This window comes from Chlorocebus sabaeus, chromosome 21, assembly GCF_047675955.1.
Source record: "Chlorocebus sabaeus isolate Y175 chromosome 21, mChlSab1.0.hap1, whole genome shotgun sequence".
Taxonomy (NCBI): Eukaryota; Metazoa; Chordata; class Mammalia; order Primates; family Cercopithecidae; genus Chlorocebus; species Chlorocebus sabaeus.
In genome coordinates, this window is record NC_132924.1 from 24,076,985 (window position 1) to 24,097,039 (window position 20,055).

General features: G+C 38.0%; 1 protein-coding gene across 4 annotated transcripts in view; it reads right to left on the bottom strand.

Annotated features, from left to right (window-relative positions):
- GPR141 (G protein-coupled receptor 141) overlaps nucleotides 1-20,055 on the bottom strand; it is a 68,797-nt gene that overhangs the window by 38,610 nt on the left and 10,132 nt on the right. For 2 of the 4 annotated variants that reach the window (XM_073008960.1, XM_073008956.1), the window contains exon 2: nucleotides 7,373-7,467. The gene's annotated coding sequence lies outside the window, so the exon portion shown is untranslated. Of the gene's footprint in view, nucleotides 1-3,101; nucleotides 3,201-7,372; nucleotides 7,468-8,595; nucleotides 13,506-20,055 lie in introns of those variants that run through there. The other 2 variants (XM_073008957.1, XM_073008958.1) reach the window with 2 other exon arrangements.

Below are 20,055 nucleotides of genomic sequence, written 5' to 3' on the forward strand. Positions count from 1 at the left end.
TTCAATTTAGGAAATTTCTTTAGCATCTGAAAATTTCCAAGGTCAAAATATTCACACTCTGTTTTGAGAGGCAGTCTGTGGTGTTGTTAAAAATAGTTGCTGGAAAGTCCTTTATCATATTGTGCAGAAATCTGCCTTCCTAGAAAAACCCTGTCGTAGCATTGCAATGTAATTGTTTTTCCTCTCTAGTTGGTATTTCCTTGTCAACTGAATATTCCTATTTTCTCTCTTTGCTCCCAACCTCCATCTTCCTCTGTGTCCTGTCATCCTTTCTTTTTCAGGCAAGTAACTAAAGTTTCCAGTGTAGTATATGATCATAAGCGTTGGCTCTAAAATCTTGCCTTTATTATTTACTAGCTGGGCCATCTTGGGCAATTTACTTAATATCTCCATAATTTATTTTCCATATCTGTAAATTGGGATGATTATAATGTTACCTGTTTCATAAAGTTTTTGTACTGTTTTACAAGCATGTGAATAATCTATATAAAACACATCATAAGACTTGGCATAGAGAGTACATTTGATAAATGCTTATTGTTGATGAGAGTGATAAAGATAGTATGGTTTCAATACTTTCCTCAGAGGGCCAGGATATTTGGACACTGTAGTTCATCAATGACCTTCATAAATTATAATGCCACAACTAGAGTCATAAAAATGTTATAATCAGGGAAGCTCAAAGTACAGTGGGATATATACCACTTGATTTGAATATTAGCTATCTGAAATTGAGCAAGGTATTTGACCTCTCTAAGCCTACATTGATAAAATGGGGATAATGGTAATAACGTTATCTACTTGTAAGGTACAAACTACGTTCAAATCACCATTCTCAGCACTAAATTTTAAAATACTTAGAATTGTCTTGTCAAGAAGTAAACACTCTATTATCATGTAGAAGTTCTGGGAGGTTCAGGATACAGATGGCTGCCTCTAGGGTGACTTTTTTCTCATGGGCACAGTACCTGAGGTTACCCTGCCCCCGAGGAATCCCAAAGGCTCTGACTACAGCTCTGTTTGGCGCCACCACCACACACTTTTTAACAGGAAGGAGGTAAAGGGAAGGAGAAGAGGGTCAGGGAAGCACTGGAGGGAAAGGGAAAGAGGAAGGGGCAGTGGGAGTGGAAAAGAAGAAAACATACCAGGTGGGTGGGTGGTTGCTCTCAGGAGGGAGAAGAGGGAAAACCACCGACTTAAGAAGGGGCAGCTCTTCTTTTCCTTTGTCCATGACCAGGCTATTTGTAAGGGTCTCTAATCAATCATTACGATTTATATGAAAAGAAAATGTATGTGAAAAAGCGTCCTACAAAATTCACACTGTCACTTGCATATAGAGAGGCAATGGTATGGAGAACAAAGGATGTGAACTTTGGTATCAACACATTTTCCTTTTGTATAGTCACATTTTCATGACACCCATGATGAAACCTCTCCATTTGAGTACCAGGTTCAGCTGAGCCTCTGCCAAGTGTGGCCTTTAATTTGTTTGGCTAGAATCCTCTTAAAAATTATTTTTGCCGCTGATTTGTGAATTCTTTAATGCTGCCAGAAGAGTGGAAGGAACTCTGGTAGGGAGTCGGGGGAGATAGTTCCACTTCCTCCTGGTACTTACAGAAATCTGGAGGGTTGAAAAAAGTTCTCTTCACTGGGAATGTTAAACCTCAAGCCTTTTTCTTGAATCTAGATAAATGCTTTTACAAATATTTTGCTGTTTAAAGTTTACTAATACAACAGAGTACATCAGTGCTCTGAATTTTGGAAGTTCATCTATCCCAAACCAATGGTTCTTAATCTGGTTTTTAAATGCTCTCCAAGTATTTCTCAATCTATTGACAGACTTGCACCATCTTGTCCCTTCTATGCATCCGTAGAGTCCCTGGCCACAAAGGTTAGCATTAGACGCCATGAATAATAAGAGCTGATACTGTGACAGCTGCAGGTAGAACTAAAGAGAAGCCATTATTTGTGTATGTGTGTAAACACTATGCAGGCCCGAGAGCTTCTCGAGAAAGGAGACCTGTAGTTCACCAGTGGGTCTCAGGCTTCTTCTAAACCACCCACATTGGAGTAAAGCAGCTGCCCTCTTTAGTGATAGTTTCTAAAGATTCTTGCATTTCCTGATTTCTGGAACAGGAGCAGCAGCTTTTTCTGATCTCTTTTCTCTCTCAGCCCTTTCAGTGCTGTTGCAGCCTCTGATTCCCTACATTAGACCCCTTTCCTGTTTGAAATACCTGGAGTGGTTTCAGTTTTCTCATGACATCCAGATTGATGCACTAACTCTGGCTGCACTATAGAATTGCCTGGGAAGCTTTTGCAAAATAGTGACACGTGGTTCTCACTTCTGGGAATACCATATAGGTGTCTATATTTTTTATTGCTCTCCAGATATTTTCAATGGGCATCCCAGGATGAAAACCATTTTCTCAACTGCAAATTTGAATTTTCAACCTCAGGCTTTGGTATCTTTTCTCTCAGACCCCCATCTCATTGTCACTTCAAATCAGGTTTACCAAGTCACAGAACTCACTTTATTTCTTGCCCTCAATATGTTTTCTCAACATATTGAGAAGAGGCCAGCAAGCAATTTCCAAAGTAAAAACCCTAGATTTGCAGACATACTTTCCTTCAGACAACTAGCCTAAGCCAGAATCCAACTGATATATCACAGTCCCCAGTATTTCCTTTCTCTACTGTGGTCATAGAAATAATATTATAAATGGAGAATACATTCTTTAGATGGATTTATGCTGTGATGTAAATAATTTATCAGCGATATAGGTTTTACCATTTAGTCTGGTGATCAAACCAACATTTAGAGTATTATTTTCTATGGAAAAATATTCTTCAAAAGAGCAAACACCTGAATTGTGGACTGCCTATCTGAAGTCAATAAAAATTCCTAAAGTTGCAGATTGAGGCCTGCATTCTCTTCAGAGTTTTAATAGAATGTTTTAAATTTAACATATTTTAATTGTCTTCAATGTCAAAGTAAGCTTTCCTTGGGTTTTTAGAGAAATATCTAAATAATACTAGGGTTACATTCAACTATACATATAATTATTCATTTAATAAGTATTATTAGAGTGGCTATTGCATACCAAGTATTGGGCTCGTCACTGAGAATACAGCAATAACTCTGATGTGGAATTTGAGGTAGAGTCAGTAAGTGTTGACCTCAGTTCACAGTGGAAAGTACCCTAAAATGCCAAAAATAATTTTTAAACATCTTTTAAAAATTCATGGATGAGTTAAAAATAAGTATAAAGTCTTAGTAGAAAAGAATAATTTAGTAATACATAAATCAAGAAAGGTAAGCTAGTAAGTGAGTACTAAAAGCAGAGGCAGCTCTGAAGTTATTCATCAATGCTGGAGACTTAGATCTTTCCTGTTAACAGACCCATATACACAGGACAACAGGGACAAAGCCTGGGCCCCATATAAGGTGTAAAGTCAGATTGGACTCAACCACACTAATATGGTTTAGCTGTGTCCCCATTCAAATCTCATCTTGAACTGTAATCCCCACAATCCCCATGTGTCATGGGAGGAACTCAGTGGGAGGTAATTGAATCATGGGGGCGATTTCCCCCATGCTGTTCCCATGATAGTGAGTGAGTTCTCACAAGATCTGATGGTTTTATAAGCAACTGGCATTTCCCCTACTGGGTCCTCATTCTCTCTCCTGCCACCCTGTGAAGAGATGCCTTCCACCACGATTGTAAGTCTCCTGAGGCCTCCCCAGCCATGCGGAACTGTGAGTCAATTAAACTTCTTTCCTTTATAAATTAACCAGTCTTGGGTATTTCTTCATGGCAGTATGAGAACAGACTAATACACACACAAAGCTACAACCTAAGACAAGGAAAACACTCGGGAAAAAAATCCACTCCAGGGAAAGACACAGTCTACTTACTTGTCCTAGTTTTAGCTTTGGGTGGAAAAGAAAAAATATATTCTCCCCACAAAAATTCATAATCATAAGACCGCCTTGTCAGAGTTTGGACAAAGGAATCTATACTATCACTGGGTCTCAAAAAATCCCATGTTGAAAATTTAGTTTGAAATGGCCCAGAGTTTCTGGGTATCTGGCAGAAGGTAACTGGCAAAAGCAAATGTCAATGTAAATATACATATATAAAATAATGTAATATATTAAAAGGAAACGATCTTCAAAAATGAATAGGCATTTTGAAAAATAACCAAAAATTACTTTTGGAAAATTGTATTTTTGAAAGTGAAAAATATACTAATAGAACTAGAAAGAGAAAATAAAAATTGGTGAACCATATAATAGACATGAAAACAATTGCTCAGAGTGCAACACAAAAACTAAATAAGAGCACACTGCTCAAGCTTCTTAGCACTTTACACATATTTCATCTTGCAATCCTTACAACAATCCTATGAAGTAGATACTATTGCTTCCTCCACTTTAGAACTGAGTGAACCGAGGCACAGAAAGCTTAAGAAACTTGCTCAAATTTATATGCCTACTAAGAGTTAAAGGCATCATTTCAGCCTAGAGAGTTTGGACTCAGTTCTGTTTCTTAGCAACTATGCTATGTTCCTGTAAGAAAACTGAAAATTACAAAAAGGAAGTCACATGGAGGTTAAATTTGTTCCAGAGTAGAAGATAAAGAGAGCAAAGTAAAGGCAATTTTTTTGAGAGATAATAGCTGAGAAATTTCCAGAGTTGATGAAAAACATCAATCATCAGATTCAGTAAGGTCAAAAGTTTTTAAGCAGGGTGAATAAAAAGAAATCATACTTAGACACAGCATAGTGAAACCACATAATACTAAGGAAAAAGAAGCTGATATTAAAGGCAGCCAGTTAGAGAAGACAGACCACTGAAAAAAATCCTCTACACAGTCAAGTGGCTTCTTAAAAGTGGCAGTGGAAGCAGGAAGACAGTTGACTATTATCTTTAAAAAATGAGTGAAAATAATAATCAACCTACAATGTGAACCCAGTAAAATTGTTTCAAGAATATGAGCAAAATAAAGACCTTTTACACAAATGAAAATTGAAAGATAATACTACCAGTTTACCCTTACTAAAGGTACACATGGAGGACACATTTGAAAAAGAATGAAAGTTATACAAGAAGGAAAATCAAATAAGAAACGAAGAAATGTTATACTCCAAAACACTGTAAATATATGGGTAAACATATTTTGTATGAATCAATAATATCTAATTTATCAGTTTAAAATATAAGAAAATACTAAAATACCAGGCAACAATATTATATGACTTCGGGGGTGTTTTCTGTCTATGTGTTCTGAGATGTGTATTGTTTGAGAAGAAAGTAAGATTACTTAACTTCAGTTTTCTTAAATTAATGTGAAAATTTGTATTTGACAGCAATAAAAGAGTAAAAATAGAGTGTATATCTTCTGAACTAGTAAAGGTAAAAAATGAAGTAAAGAAGAAAAAAGCTTACTTAAGAAAAAAGAAATGAAGGAAGGAGAGGAAGGAATAAAAAAAGAAGGGAAGGAGGGAGGAAAGGAGGGAAAAGAGAGGAAGAAAGGAGAAAATATAAAACCTACAAAAATATAGACAAATAGTAAACAAAAAATTAAAAGGCAGAAATAGATGTACATATTATCAATAGATAATTTGTGTACCAAACTCTACAGTTAAAAATAAGATTTTAAAAATCAGACTTTGTGTCTAAAAATTGCTTTAGAAGGCCATTATTTAGACATGTTTTAAATAAGATGACTTGGAAAGTTTTGAAATAAAAAAAATCTTATAAAGTTATGTCTGACAAACACAAACCAAACAAGAAAGAAATTGATATGTCTATGTCATTATTACGAAACAAGCCTTAAACCATGTAGGTTGCTGCAACAGAAATAAGTACAGCCTGTTAAAAGGGAAAAGGGAGGAGCTCCTTATTCTTCTCAGAAAGGTTAGGAAAGCACTGAAGTAAGTTTGAGAGACAAAAAGAAAATAAACATTTACCTAATGTTTTTTGAGCAGCTGCTGAATCCTAACCTGAACCTAGGAGATTTATTTGCATTCTCTCCATTTAATCCTCATGACAACTCCACAATATGAATTATTAGCTCCAGGTTAAGCAACTTTTCTAAAGGCTTATGTGTGGTTGTGCAGAAAATTAAATCCAATTCTGTTGAACGAGAAAACTCTCCACATGAAAACTCAGAGCCTTAAGTATTTGTGTGTAGGGTTGACAGACAAAATGCAGGATACTCAGTTAAATTTGAAATTCGGGCAAACAACGGATGATTATTTTGTATAAGTACCCAATGCAATATTTGGAACAAAGTTGTACTAAAAAAATATTTACCATTTATCTGAAATTCAAATTTTACTGGGAGTCCTATGTTTTCATTTTCTAAATCTGGCAAGTCTGCATAGGAAGTGAAATAGAACAGAGGACAGAATTGAGCTGAGATCTAGTGGTGCTTCTCAAAGGCCTTTCCTTGGGTCATGAAGCAAGTCTCCCTCCATTCCTCTCCCAACAACCCACTCGAACATTGAAGTGAGAAATATATGGATGACCATTTATCTATTATGATTTATATTTCCTTTTATTAATAGTTATTACTATTTTCATAAATGAATATACAGTGAGGTACTGGAGAAAGAAAGAGACTTAGGAAAAATAATCATACATTTTCTTCTACATTCCATTTGAAGCATTTGGAAGAATTTTCTTTGCCAAATCACGATGAATCGTAAGATGTATTGTCTGAAGGTTTGCAAATGGAACTACTAGGAGTATGTTCACTATAACAATGTCCTACCACAATGACATAGTTCCATGCACAAGGGGTATATGCTCACTTTTCAGCATAAGCTAAGGATGCAAATCCTGTCTAGACTGGAAGAATAAAGCATCCACACTCAGGTGAATCAGACACCATTTCCTGGGGCAGGTGAGTTTACCAGGCTGGTGGTAGGAGAAAAATATAGGTTGGACTCTTCTAAAAGAGAATATTGTTTAGTGGCAATATTAAAGTTTTGAAGATTTGAAGATCTGGCTTCAAATTTCATCTTACATATATAATATACTTGTGATATTTTTGGGATATCTTTCATATTTATCCACAGAAATATGTAGAAGCTGGGTATATGGTATAAATGAATGTAAACATTATATGACTAGGAGATTGTTTTAATTAATTTGCATGAAAAATGTCATTGTGTGTTTTTTGACTATAAACATAAAATCATAAGAAGGTACCTGTACCGTTACATGTTACCTATACATGTTTGTATTTGTTTTCTATATTCAGAGAATAGGAGATTTTAGTTGAAAATTCCTTTTGACTGAGATCAGTGGCATAGCATGTGGTAGGAGAGGTTCAGAGTAAATCTCTCTCATGATATGCCTTACCTCATCTTTCTACCGTCAAGCTACAGTGGAGACAATCTGACACGGTGGTGGTAGATGATCTTGGTTTTCAGGTGGTGTTATTATGCTACGCTTTGCTGAAAGAGGAATATATAAAAAGGAAATTAGCATGCTGAGGCTCAATATGCAATGCCCTCCAACACTATGGTACTGAATTCTAATTTCCACATTTAGCCTCTAATTCTAAGTTTTCAAAAAATTTAAATGTAACAAAATACACTCTGCACTAAATTCAGTCTGATCACATCATTTTAGTTTGATGATTCAGAAGATGGTCCAAAGATCTTACGCCCCAGAGCACCAATTGAATAATTTATAAAAATTGAGGGATAGGGTATAGTGGAAAAAGTGTGAGTTTCAGCACTAGTTCTACCACAATATCTGGATGACCGAGAACAAATTGTTCAGCATCTCTGAGCTTCAGTTTAGCAAACAAGAGTTATCCTTTAAGGAATAATGAAAGGAAGGGCCAAGCATGGTGCCTGATAGACTGAAGGACAGAAAAACTATTCAATAAACACTTTGGCCTCACAAGATCCAGTTGTCACTATACAGATGGAAAAAGCAAATGGCATGAGGCACCATGCTGATTCTCTATTGTGTTTGGAAATAAGCGTTTTTAAAAATTATAAATAAATTAATAAATCCCTGAAAAACCAAAACCTCACAACGTGTCTATTTGTTCATATTTATTTTATATTTATTACACATATTTTCTTATTCAAAGCAACTTTAAATGTGTTAAACACATTTTTAAAAACCCAAGTTCATTTGGGATCTTTGTTTACTTATCATCTAGATAAAAAGTTTGCAAACTATAGCCAAAGGGCCCAATTCCACCTGCCACCTGATTTTATAAATAAAGTTTTATTGAAGCATAACTACACCTATTTGTTTACATATGATCTATGGCCACTCTTTCACTACATTGCCAGTTGGGTAGTCCTACTAGAAACTTTATGGCCCACAGAACCAAAAATATTTACTATCCGATTCTTCATAGGAAAAAAATCGCCAATCCCTGATTCTAGATCAAAGTATGTTTTCTATTTTAAGTAAAGTCAAAGGCAGGCCATTTCAACAGACAGGCAGGAATTCATTCACATGCTCTAATGGTGCCCAAAGCACAGCTCAATAAGGTGACAGCACACCAGACTGGGAGTTTTGATGGTTAAAAGTCAGATAGATCTGGCTTCAAATCCCACCTTATGTAGATAATATACATGTGAGATTCTCAGAAGGATCGAAGTTTATCTTGACGTAGGATACAGAAACTGCTCAACAAATGTTCAACGTCTCAACACTTCTCCACCTTCCACAATTCAAATATATATCAGCTTTGCTCCTACATTTTCTTTTATTTCAGATGTGAGAAAGAAAAAAAGAGAGCAGCTCAAGTAAGATCACTCTAAGGCCATGACAAAGTGGTACAAAACAAGTCTACTGCACACTTTTGTCTAAGCACAGACAAAAACAAGGTCATTGGGCCACTCATAAAATACCAAATACCCCCTTTTCTGGTTAAAATTAGTGACTGACATTTCTTTATGTAACCAGAAATTTGTCCCTGCCTTCTGACAGCAAACAGCATCCAATACATAGCAAATCCCCACATTCCCTAGTCACCCAACCAAAACCCAAATCCTTCCATAGATTGTTTCTAACACTCTCTTGCTGAGGTGCCCCAAGATTTCCCATGGCTTGTGTTTTCCCTCCCTACAATGAGTCATAGGCCCTACACACACGTTCTCGTGGCCTTTGGCTGAAAGTCGTTGATTGATGGAATAGTGAGATAGGATAGTTTGGTTTTATTTATAGATGTTATGAAAACTAAAAACTGTACAATGGTGGTAGGGAGGAAGAAGGGTAATAATTTTGAATAATACTCTGTCCTAGGCATTTTTCACACATTATTACTTTTGATCCTCACAATTTTCATTTGAGTTAGATATCACTCTCTTCCTTTTACTTACACAAGAATCTGAGGCTTGTTGAAGCTGACCAAGGCCATGCATCTGGAATATGGCAGATTAGCTTGTTTCTTTAAAGTATGTAATAGCAGACAGAATCATCACTGTTTTTATAAAGAAAGTCTAGGAAATAAGGAATAAAATTACTAGCCTGTATTTCCCCCTGTGGCATAAACCTCCTGTATGTATCCCATGCTGCCAGGCACGAGGGCCAGGATGCACAGGTTGTCTCTGAATATTTCTCCCTCTCTTAAACTTAAGCCCTCAGAGCAGCTGTTAGTTATGTCCTTGGTATTGGCACTTACTATACAAGATTAGGATACAAGATGAGAGATAACCAGGCTCCTAACCTCTAGCCTTCATAATCACCTAAAGAGATTAATCAAATCCCTGGTGCCCAGAGCCTCTTCTCAGACCACTGGATTAGAGTTTGTGGAGAGACCTTGAAACTGGTGCTGATAAGTGGTTCAGGTGATTCTGAAACAAACCCACTTTGAGAATCACTGCCTTAATGTGCCTGAGTGTCAATTTCTTTGTTGTTTATCCAAATGCCATCTGTACACTGAGACTCAGTGAAGAGTCAACCTTCTGATCTCTCCACCTTCACTGACCTCCCTCCTTCCTAAACCACTTCAGCATTCAGGGTCCACATCCATAACTCATGCCTGAGCGTGGAGGCTACTGAGACACACTTAGAGCTTGAAGTCAAAATTCACTCTCCTGACTGACTAGGTGACCTTGAGCCTTGATTTTTCCATTTGCATTATAAGGCTTTAAAGTTTTTAAAATAAACTTTAATGGTATTAGGACATATTCTAGAAAACTAGCTACAAAACTAACTACCCACTCAGTCATTTGGTTAATGATATTTACTCAATGTTCTTTTTCCATTTATGCTAACAAAGATTATCTAATAACTCTGTTTTTCTGCAAATGTCTCCAAATTGGCCTGTTTTAGATCTGTTCCCATGAAGAAAATTTGACACTTAACTTGTAATTTCTCCTAATTAAATATCTGGGGAAAAAACAGTAAAATAAGAATTATTACTTCTACCTCCTCTTTATAAATCATAAAGCATTTTACAAGTATAGAATTTTGGAAAGTCTTCTGATCTTGGCATTAGTTTTACATATATAAATTGTGTCCTTCTAACTAATTATAGCCTCCTGGAATGCATGGGTTATAAAAATGTCTTTGAATTTCTCTCTCTCTCACTCTCTATCTATCTATGATATTATGAAGAGTAAATTAGGTAAAATAATTTCTATTTTACTATTAAAATTTTTTCCAGAAAACTCAATTAAGGAAGCCTATATATGTTTGTGTCAAATTTACTGCATCTGAAATGAGTATGAAGGGTGACTGGGAGAGGAGAGAGAGAGTAGGCATCAAATTAATGTGACAATTGTTTAACTTCTTAAAAAATTATTGCATCTCATATCTAAATCTCTAAGCAAGGCCATCACATAGCATAAAGACTGGATCTTGTTCTACAAGGAGATTACAACCAAATAATAAGATTAAAACTAAACTAAAATTATCTTTGTAAGGCAGCATATGATGTGTTATATGAGTGCCATTATACTAAATGACATAGAGAAATGAGAACAATTCCATGTGTGCACATCAGTGGTCCTTGCGCTGGGTCGAATGACGAGTTGCACTGAGGAAAATGAGGTGGTTGAATGCCAGGCGTAGATCATAACATTCCAAAGAGGGGAACTGACAATATATGTTTGCAGGAGCAACAGATGGAGGATAGTAGAAGGTAATGCATGAAAAGCACATAGCAGGGTACTCTTAGACAAGATTCCAATATGGATGCTCCTCAATTTTCAAGGGAGTTTTGTCTTTATAAACTCACTGTAAGTTGAAAATACCATTAAGTTGAAAGTGTATTTAACATACGTAACCTACCAAACATCATAGCTTAACCTCAACTACTTTAAACATGCTTAGAACACTTACATTAGCTTACAGTTGGGCAAAACCATCTAACACAAAGCTATTTTATAATAACATTATTATAAATGATTTTTAAGCAAAAGTCAAGATTCAGAGTCTGTTTTCTACTGAGTGAGTATTGCTTTCACACTATTATAAAGTTGCAAACTTGTAAGTCAATCATTGTTTAAATGGGGGATTGTCTGTACTTTCAAACCAGAGGTGGCTGGAGGCCAAGGTGTATGGGTAACTTATTTTTTCCTGTGACTCCAAGAACAGATGCAAGAATTTATGTTTAAGCAAAAGAACAAATATTATATGCTTTCATTTATACAAGGGACCTAAAACTGTCAAATTTATAGAGACTGAAAGTAGAATAGAGATAACCAGGGGATAACCGCCACACAGTGACAACATGACATGTTGGCTTGTCAATATACATTTTTTAATTCAAACACTATAGAAGTGTTTAAAGAGAAAGGATAGCTGAGTGACAGAAAGATGGCTAACTAGAAGCCCCTAGCACATGTCCTCACCACAAAGACAGACAAAACAATGAATACATAACTACATTTTAATAAAAATAGCTAGAGCAGAGTGGCAGAGTTCCTTAAAGAAGTAACAGAAACCTGAATGAACACAGAAACTTAGGATACCCACATAGAGAACAGAAGGAAACACAGGAACTCCTACATCCCATCCCCCAGCCAGGATCAGCTGGGAGCGAGGAGGAATTTCTCCCATTGTCAGAAAGGTGAGCAAGAGAACCCTAGCCTACCTCATCCACACTTTGAACATCTACAGACCTTGCCAGTGGGTCTCTACTGTCCTCACAGGCATTAAGTCGAGCTGAGGGAGCTGCCTGGAGTCCACACAGCTGTGCTCCTAGCAAAGAAGGAGTGGACACAGTGTCCCACCCCCAGTGGCCTGCATGGCTACTGTTATGCCATTTCGGAACTGGAACTATGTTAGAGTGCGTCTTGCTCCAGGGGCATGGAGCTATGGGGGTCCCTTCATCCCTGAAGTTAAGCTGCCATGGAACGACCCCCATTCTGTGGCCTGATATCCACAAGCTGAGCTGTAAGCAATTGTTACACCCTTCCCTGGAGGCCAAGTGATAGTGGAACCACTCTACCTGCTCCTCCTTCTGGCCCCTCGTCTGGAGCTAAAGCTAAAGCTGTGCAATCCCCGCTGGGGAAACCTTGCTTTGGCAGAACAGCTCCATATACATCTCCCAGTAGTGGCTGTGCCCTGCCTTCAGGGCCCTAAGCTGACGCTGCACACTGCCTGCTGGGAAAACAGTGCCTTAGCGGAATTCCTTTATCTACCCTTCCCAGTCACTGAGCTCTACCCTTAGGGTAGAGCTGTAGTTTGGATATTTGACCCTCTAAGCCTAATGTTGAAATTTGATCCCCAGTGTTGGAATCCAGGCCAAACAGGAGGTGCTAAGGTTATGGGGGTGGATCCCTCATGAATGGCTTGGTGCTGTCCTCATGGTAATAAGTGAATTCTTGCTCTATTAATTCCCATGAGAATTTCCCTGAGAGCTGGTTGTTAAAAAGAGCCTGGCACCTTCCCCATCTCTCTTGCTTCCTCTCTTGCCATGTGATCTGCACACCTGCCATGTTTCTTGTACAGGCTGCAGAACCATGAGCTAAATAAACCAATCTTCTTTATAAACTACCCAGCCTCAATATTCCTTCACTGCAACACGAATGGGCTAAGACAGGGCCTGAGCTGGAGCTGCACGCTCCCTGCTAGGAAAACAGTTCTTCAGCAGAACAGCTCCATCTACCTCTCCAGTTGTTGCTGCGCTCTGCCCCTTGGGGGCTGAGCTCAAGTTGCACAATCTTTCCTGAGGAAATGGTACCTTGGTGGAGTTGCTTAATCTACTTCTCCCGGTTCTGCTGCACCCTGCCCCGAGGGGCCTAAGCCAAGGCTGTGCACTGCCTCCCAAGGAAAAAGTGCCCTGGCAGAGCTGCTCCAAAACCCCTCCCAGTCGCTGCTGCACCTGTCCCACAGGACCAATACTGAAGTTGCATACTGCCTCTCATCCCTTCTGATTACTACTGTGCCCTGACACAGGTTTCAGAGCTGAAACAATGCCAGACATCCCAGGAAAACAGTGCCTTGGATGCCCAGGGCAGTCATACCTCACCAAAGTCTAAGTCGAAGCAACAACCTGCCTCCCAGGAAGTGGTGCCTTGACTGTCTGAAGTGGTCATACACTGCAGTACCTAAGCCAAAACAGTGCCCTATATCCCAAGGAAATGGTGCCTGGGTCATCTAGACTAGTCTTGCCCTCCAGGACTGGCTGAAGTGGCACATTGCCCTTGGGAACTCTGTGTCTTTACAGACTTCAAGCTAAGAAGCTGCACATCTAAGGCTGAATTGACAAGATACCCTATATCCAAGAAAAACAGCTGAGACACCCCATCCTACAGGCAAAATAACTCTAGCATTCTGCTTCCCTGGAGTTGGACTAGTCCGCTAGAGTCTGAATTACTGAGATACCTCTCTTCAGAGGGAGTAGAGTCATTGGTGTGCTGCTTCATGCTCCCGCAGGGCCCTAACAACTGTGCCCCACCATTCTGGGATACTTGCTGCCACTGTACCTGCTCTCACAGAGTCTGGGATGCTGCTAAGCCCCACCATCCCAGGGTCTAGACTCACCACTATAAGGTGCTTCATCCCCTTTGTCCCAAGTTGCCACTGAGGCCTATTGGCTCAGTTTACAGAAATATAGCCATACCTGACTCCTCTAGACTATATAGCTAAGACAATCCTAAGCAAAAAGAACAAAGGTGGAGGCATCAAGCTACCTGACTTCAAACTATACTACAAGGCTACAGCAACCAAAACGGCATGGTACTGGTACCAAAACAGATACATAGACCAATGGAACAGAACAGAGGCCTCAGAAATAATGCCACACATCTACAACCATCTGATCTTTGACAAACCTAACAAAAACAAGCAATGAGGAAAGGATTCCCTATTTAATAAATGGTGTAGGGAAAACTGGCTAGCCATATGCAGAAAACTGAAACTGGACCCCTTCCTTACACCTTATACAAAAATTAACTTTTGTATAAGATGGATTAAAGACATAAATGTAAAACCTAAAACCATAAAAACCCTAGAAAACCTAGGCAATACCATTCAGTACATAGGCGTGGGCAAAGGCTTCATGACTAAAACACCAAAAGCAATGGCAACAAAAGCCAAAACTGACAAATGGGATCTAATTAAACTAAAGAGCTTCTGCACAACAACAACAACAAAAAAAATTTTTGCAATCTATCCATCTGACAAAGGGCTTATATCCAGAATCTACAAGGAACTCAAACAAATGTACAAGAAAAAGACAACCCCATCAAAAAGTGGGCAAAGGATACGAACAGACACTTCTCAAAAGAAGACATTTATGTGGCCAACAAACATATGAAAAAAAGTTCATCATCATGGGTCATTAGATAAATGCAAATCAAAACTATAATGAGATACCATCCCATGCCAGTTAGAATAGTTATCATTAAAAAGCCAGGAAACAGCAGATGCTGGAGAGGATGGTGAGAAATAGGTATGCTTTTACACTGTTGGTAGGAGTGTAAATTATTTCAACCATTGTAGAAGACAGTGTGGTGATTCCTCAAGGATGTAGAACTAGAAATACCATTTGACCCAGCAATCTTATTACTGGGTATATACCCAAAGGATTATAAGTCATTCTACTACAAAGACACATGCACACGCATATTTATTGCAGCACTATTCACAATAGCAAAGACTTGGATCCAACCCAAATGCCCATAAATGGTAGACTGGATAAAGAAAATGTGGCACATATACACCATGGAATACTATGCAGCCATAAAAAAGGATGAGTTCATGTTTTTTGCAGGGACATGGATGAAGCTGGAAGCCACCATTGTCAGCAAACTAACACAGGAACACAAAACCAAACACTGCATGTTCTCACTCATAAGTGGGAGTTGAACAATGAGAACACATGGACACAGGGAGGGGAGCATCACACACTGGGGGCTGTTGGGGCATGGGGAGCTGGGGGAAGGATAGCATTAGGAGAAATACCTAATGTACATAACGGGTTGATGGGTGCAGCAAACCACCATGGCACATGTATACCTATGTAACAAACCTGCATGTTCTGCACATGTATCCCAGATCTTAAGACGTAATTAAAAAAAGAAAGAAAGAAAGAAAGAAAAACAGCATGCAATTCAGCCCACCAAAAAAAAACAAAAAAGTCAAAGACAGTGAGAATTCTTAAAACAGCAATAAAAAATATAAAGTCACTCTAAGGGAATCCCCATTAGATTAGCAGCACATTTCTTAAGAGAAAGCTAACATGCCAAGAGAGAATGGGATGATATATTCAAAATGTTAAAGGGGGGAAAAAAAATTCCACTCAAGACTACACCCAGAAAAGGTATCTTTCAGAAATGAGAGATAAAAACATCTTTCCCAGACAAACAAAAACTAAGGGAATTTATTACCACTCACCAACCTTACCAAAAAATGCTCAAGGGAGTCCTACATCTAGAAACAAAACGACAATCATCATGAAAACATGCAAAAGTATAAAACTAACTGGTAGAGCAGATACACAAAGGAGAAACAGAAAATAATCAAACCTTATACTACAGAAAATCATCAAACCACAATAATAAACAATAAGAGAGGAAGAAAAGAACAAAGAATATACAAAACTACAAGAAAACAACGAAATAACAGGAGTAAGTCTTCACCTATAAATAATAACCTTGAATGTAAATGGATTAAATTCTCCACTTAAACGATATAGACTGACTTGAACCAGGGAGGCAGAGGTTGCAGTGAGCCAAGATGGCGCCACGGCACTCCAGCCTGGGTGACAGAGTGAGACTCCGTCTCAAAAAAACAAAACAAAACAAAAAAACCCAAACAACAATAACAACAACAAAAACAAAACAAAACAAAAAAAGATATAGACTGGATAACTAGGTTAAAAAAAAAAAAAGACCCAACTATAGTCTGTTCGCAATAAACTTACTTCACCTATAATAATACAGATAGACTAGAAGTAAAGAGATGGAAAAAGACATTCCATGTAAAGGGAAACCAAAATTGAGCAGGAGTAACTATACTTACACAGATAAAAGAGATTTTAATCAAACCTCTAAAAAGATATAAACAAGGTCATCCTATAATGATAAAAAGGATCAATTCATAAAGAGAACATACCAATTGTAAATATAGATGCCCCAACACCAGAGCACACAGATACATAAAACAAACGTTATTGAATCTAAAGGGAGAGATAGACTACAATACAGTAATCACAGGAGACTTCAACACTTTGTTCTCAGCATGGGCAGATGATATAGAGAGAAAATAAACAAAGAAATTTGGATTTAAGCTGCACTTTGGATGAAATAGACCTAACTGATATTTACAGAACATTTCATCTAGCAGCTACAGAATACATTTTTTTTTTCATCAACACATGAAACATTTTTCAGGACAGGTTACATGTTAGGCCACAAAACAATCCTCAACACATTTAAAAGAACTGAAATAATATCAAATATATTTTCTTACAACGATGAAATAATCTAGAAATAAATAACAAGAGTGTATTAGGTTGTTCTTGTATTGCTATAAAAAATACCTGAGACTTGGTAATTTATAAGAAAAGAGGTTTATTTGGCTCATGGCTCTGCAGGCTGTACAGGAAGCACAGTGCCAGTATCTGCTTCTGGGGAGACCTCAGGAAGATTTTACTCATTGTGGAAGGTGAAGTGGGAGCAGGCACATCACACTGTGAAAACAGGAGAAAGGATGGGTGAAGTGCTACACACTTAAATGAGTGGATCTTGTGAAAACTCTCTCACTACCAGGTGGACAGCACCAAGCCATGAGAGACCTGCTCCCATGACCCAAATACCTCCCACCAGGTCTCGCCTCTAACACAAGGATTTACATCTCAACATGAAATTCAGAGGGGACATCCAAAGTATATTACAAGAGAAACGTTCAAAACTGTAAAAATGCATGGAAATTTAAAAAAAAAAAAAATGCTCCTGAATGACCAATTGGTCATGAAGAAATTAAGAAGGATATTTTAAAATGTCTTGAAATAAATGAAAATAGAAACCTAAAATTCCAAAATGTATGGAGTACAGCAGAAGCAGTATTAAGAGAGAAGTTTATAACAATAATGGCTACATCAGAAAAGTAAAAAGATTTCAAATAAACAATGTAACAATGTATCTCTAGGGACTAGAAAAACAAAAACAAAACAAACCCCAAATTAGTAGAAGGAAAGAAATAATAACGATCAGAGCAGAAATAAATGAAATTGAAACTGAAAACAAAATACAAAAGAGAAATGAAATAAAAACTTATCTGTTTGAAAATATGAATGAAACTGACAAATGATTACCTAAACTAACCAAGAATAAAAGAGAAAATACCCAAATAAGTACAATCAGAAAGGAGAAGAGACTGTACGATTAATAGCACAGAAATTTAAAATAAAAAAAGAATCACTGAAGACTACCATGAACAACTGTACACCAACAAGTTGGAAAACCTAGCAAAAATGGATAAATTCATGGATACGTATACCCTACCAAGACTGACTCAAGAAGAAACAGAAACTCTGAATAGACCAATTATTCCAATTATTAATAATAAAACTGAATCCATAATTTTTAAAAAGTCTCCCATCAATGAAAAGCTCAAGACCTCATGACTTTGCTGCTGAATCCTACCAAACATTTAGAAAATAACTAATACTATTTCTTTTCAAACTCTTCCAGAAAATTGAAGGGGAGGAAATTCTTTTAAACTCATTCCTCAAGGCCAGCATTAACCTGATTCCAAAACCAGACAAGGATACAACCAAAAAAGAAAACTGTAGGCCTATATCCCTGATGAGCACATATGCAAAAATCCTCAACAAAATACTAGTAAACGGAATCTGGCAGCACATTAAAAAGATTATTCACCATGACCAAAAGGGATTTATCCTAAGGATAGAAGGATAGTTTGACATATGCAAATCGACAAATGTGATATATCAGATCAACAGAATGAAGGACAAAAACCATGTGATCATCTCAATAGGTGCAGAAAAAGCATTTGATAAATTTCAACATACCTTCATAAGATTACCAGGGGCCTGAGAGAAGGAAAGAATGAGGATTAACTGTTTAATGAGTAAAGAGTTTTAGTCTGTGATGAAGAAAAACTTCTGGAAATGAATTGTAGTCCTGGTTGCACAACAAACTGAATGTATTTTAAGCCACTAAGCTATATGGTAAAATATTTAAAATGGTAAATTTTATATACTTTACTACAAAAGAAAGGGAAAAGGAATTGTCTTTACAGCAGACTCTCCCTTTAGTCAAGAAAGGAAAATTCTGATAAGCCTTTTAGTGGTATGAATGGGAGATAAGCACTACTGGTAGTTTCAGAGATGCTTCCAACCTCCATGGATCACATTTCTGTTCAATGGGCCTTCCTCTCGTCAGATGATTATGGCATGAACTTGTTTTTCACATCCCTAGCTGGGGCTTAACATACGGGGAGAAGAACCTGAACTTGTGGAAGTGAAGGCAAGTAGGAGAGAGGACTTCTGGCCAGGAAGGATGAGTGGGTCTCAGTAGCACGGCCTCAGGCCAGGATAAAATGAGTGATGGGCACCTCCAGGAAGGGAAGTGCTAATACCTCTGGAAGACATTCTCTAACTGTGAGTTTTGTATATCTTTTTACTACATTGTAATTTTTTTTTTTTTTTTTCTGAGATAGAGTTTCGCTCTTGTTGCCTAAGCTGGAGTGCAGTGGTGCGATCTTGGCTCACCACAACCTCTGCCTCCTGGGTTCAAGTGATTCTCCTACCTCAGTCTCCTGAGTAGCTGGGATTACAGGTGTGTACCACCATGCTCGGCTAATTTTTATATTTTTAGTAGAGACAAGGTTTCACCATGTTGGCAAGGCTGATCTCGAACTCCTGACCTCAGGTGTACCACCATGCCCGGTTAATTTTTGTATTTTTAGTAGAGACAGGATTTCACCATGTTGGCCAGGCTGTTCTCGAAATTCTGACCTCAGATGATTCAACCACCTCCTAAAATACTGGGATTACAGGCATAAGCCACCGCGTCCGGCCTACTACATTGTAATTTTTTAAAGTTGACACCAAGCATTCAATATAGTTCATGGGCCAGCAAACTACATCCCATGGCCTGACCACTCATTTTTGTAAATACAGTTTTTATCTGATCACAGCCACACTTATTTATTTATGTCTGTGGCTGCATTCACACTACAACTATAAGTTGTATTGTTGCAACCTAGGTTGTTTGGCTCACAAAATCTAAAATATTTACTATCTGGTCCTTTAAGAAAAACCTATTTTGCCCCCAAAATAGGTTTGCCACAGATGTAAGTTTACCTGTCTTTGAGAGGAAATGAAAAGGGTCTTGACCACTTTTTGGAGTAAAGCCTTCCAGAGAAGTGCAGAGGTCATCTGAAAATAGAGCTCGGGGCAGCAGTTGAAGTGAGAGGAGTGGGTGCTACCAGTCTTGGATTTGTAGAACATGCAAGCACTGCCCAGGGAGTCTCAGAAACCCTCAGAGAGGGGACTAAGCTTCCTGCCACACCCACGTGAGACCTTGGATCATAAGACCTATTCGAGCTCCCATTCATGAAGGTTCTGGTCTTTGGATTACATCTGGGAC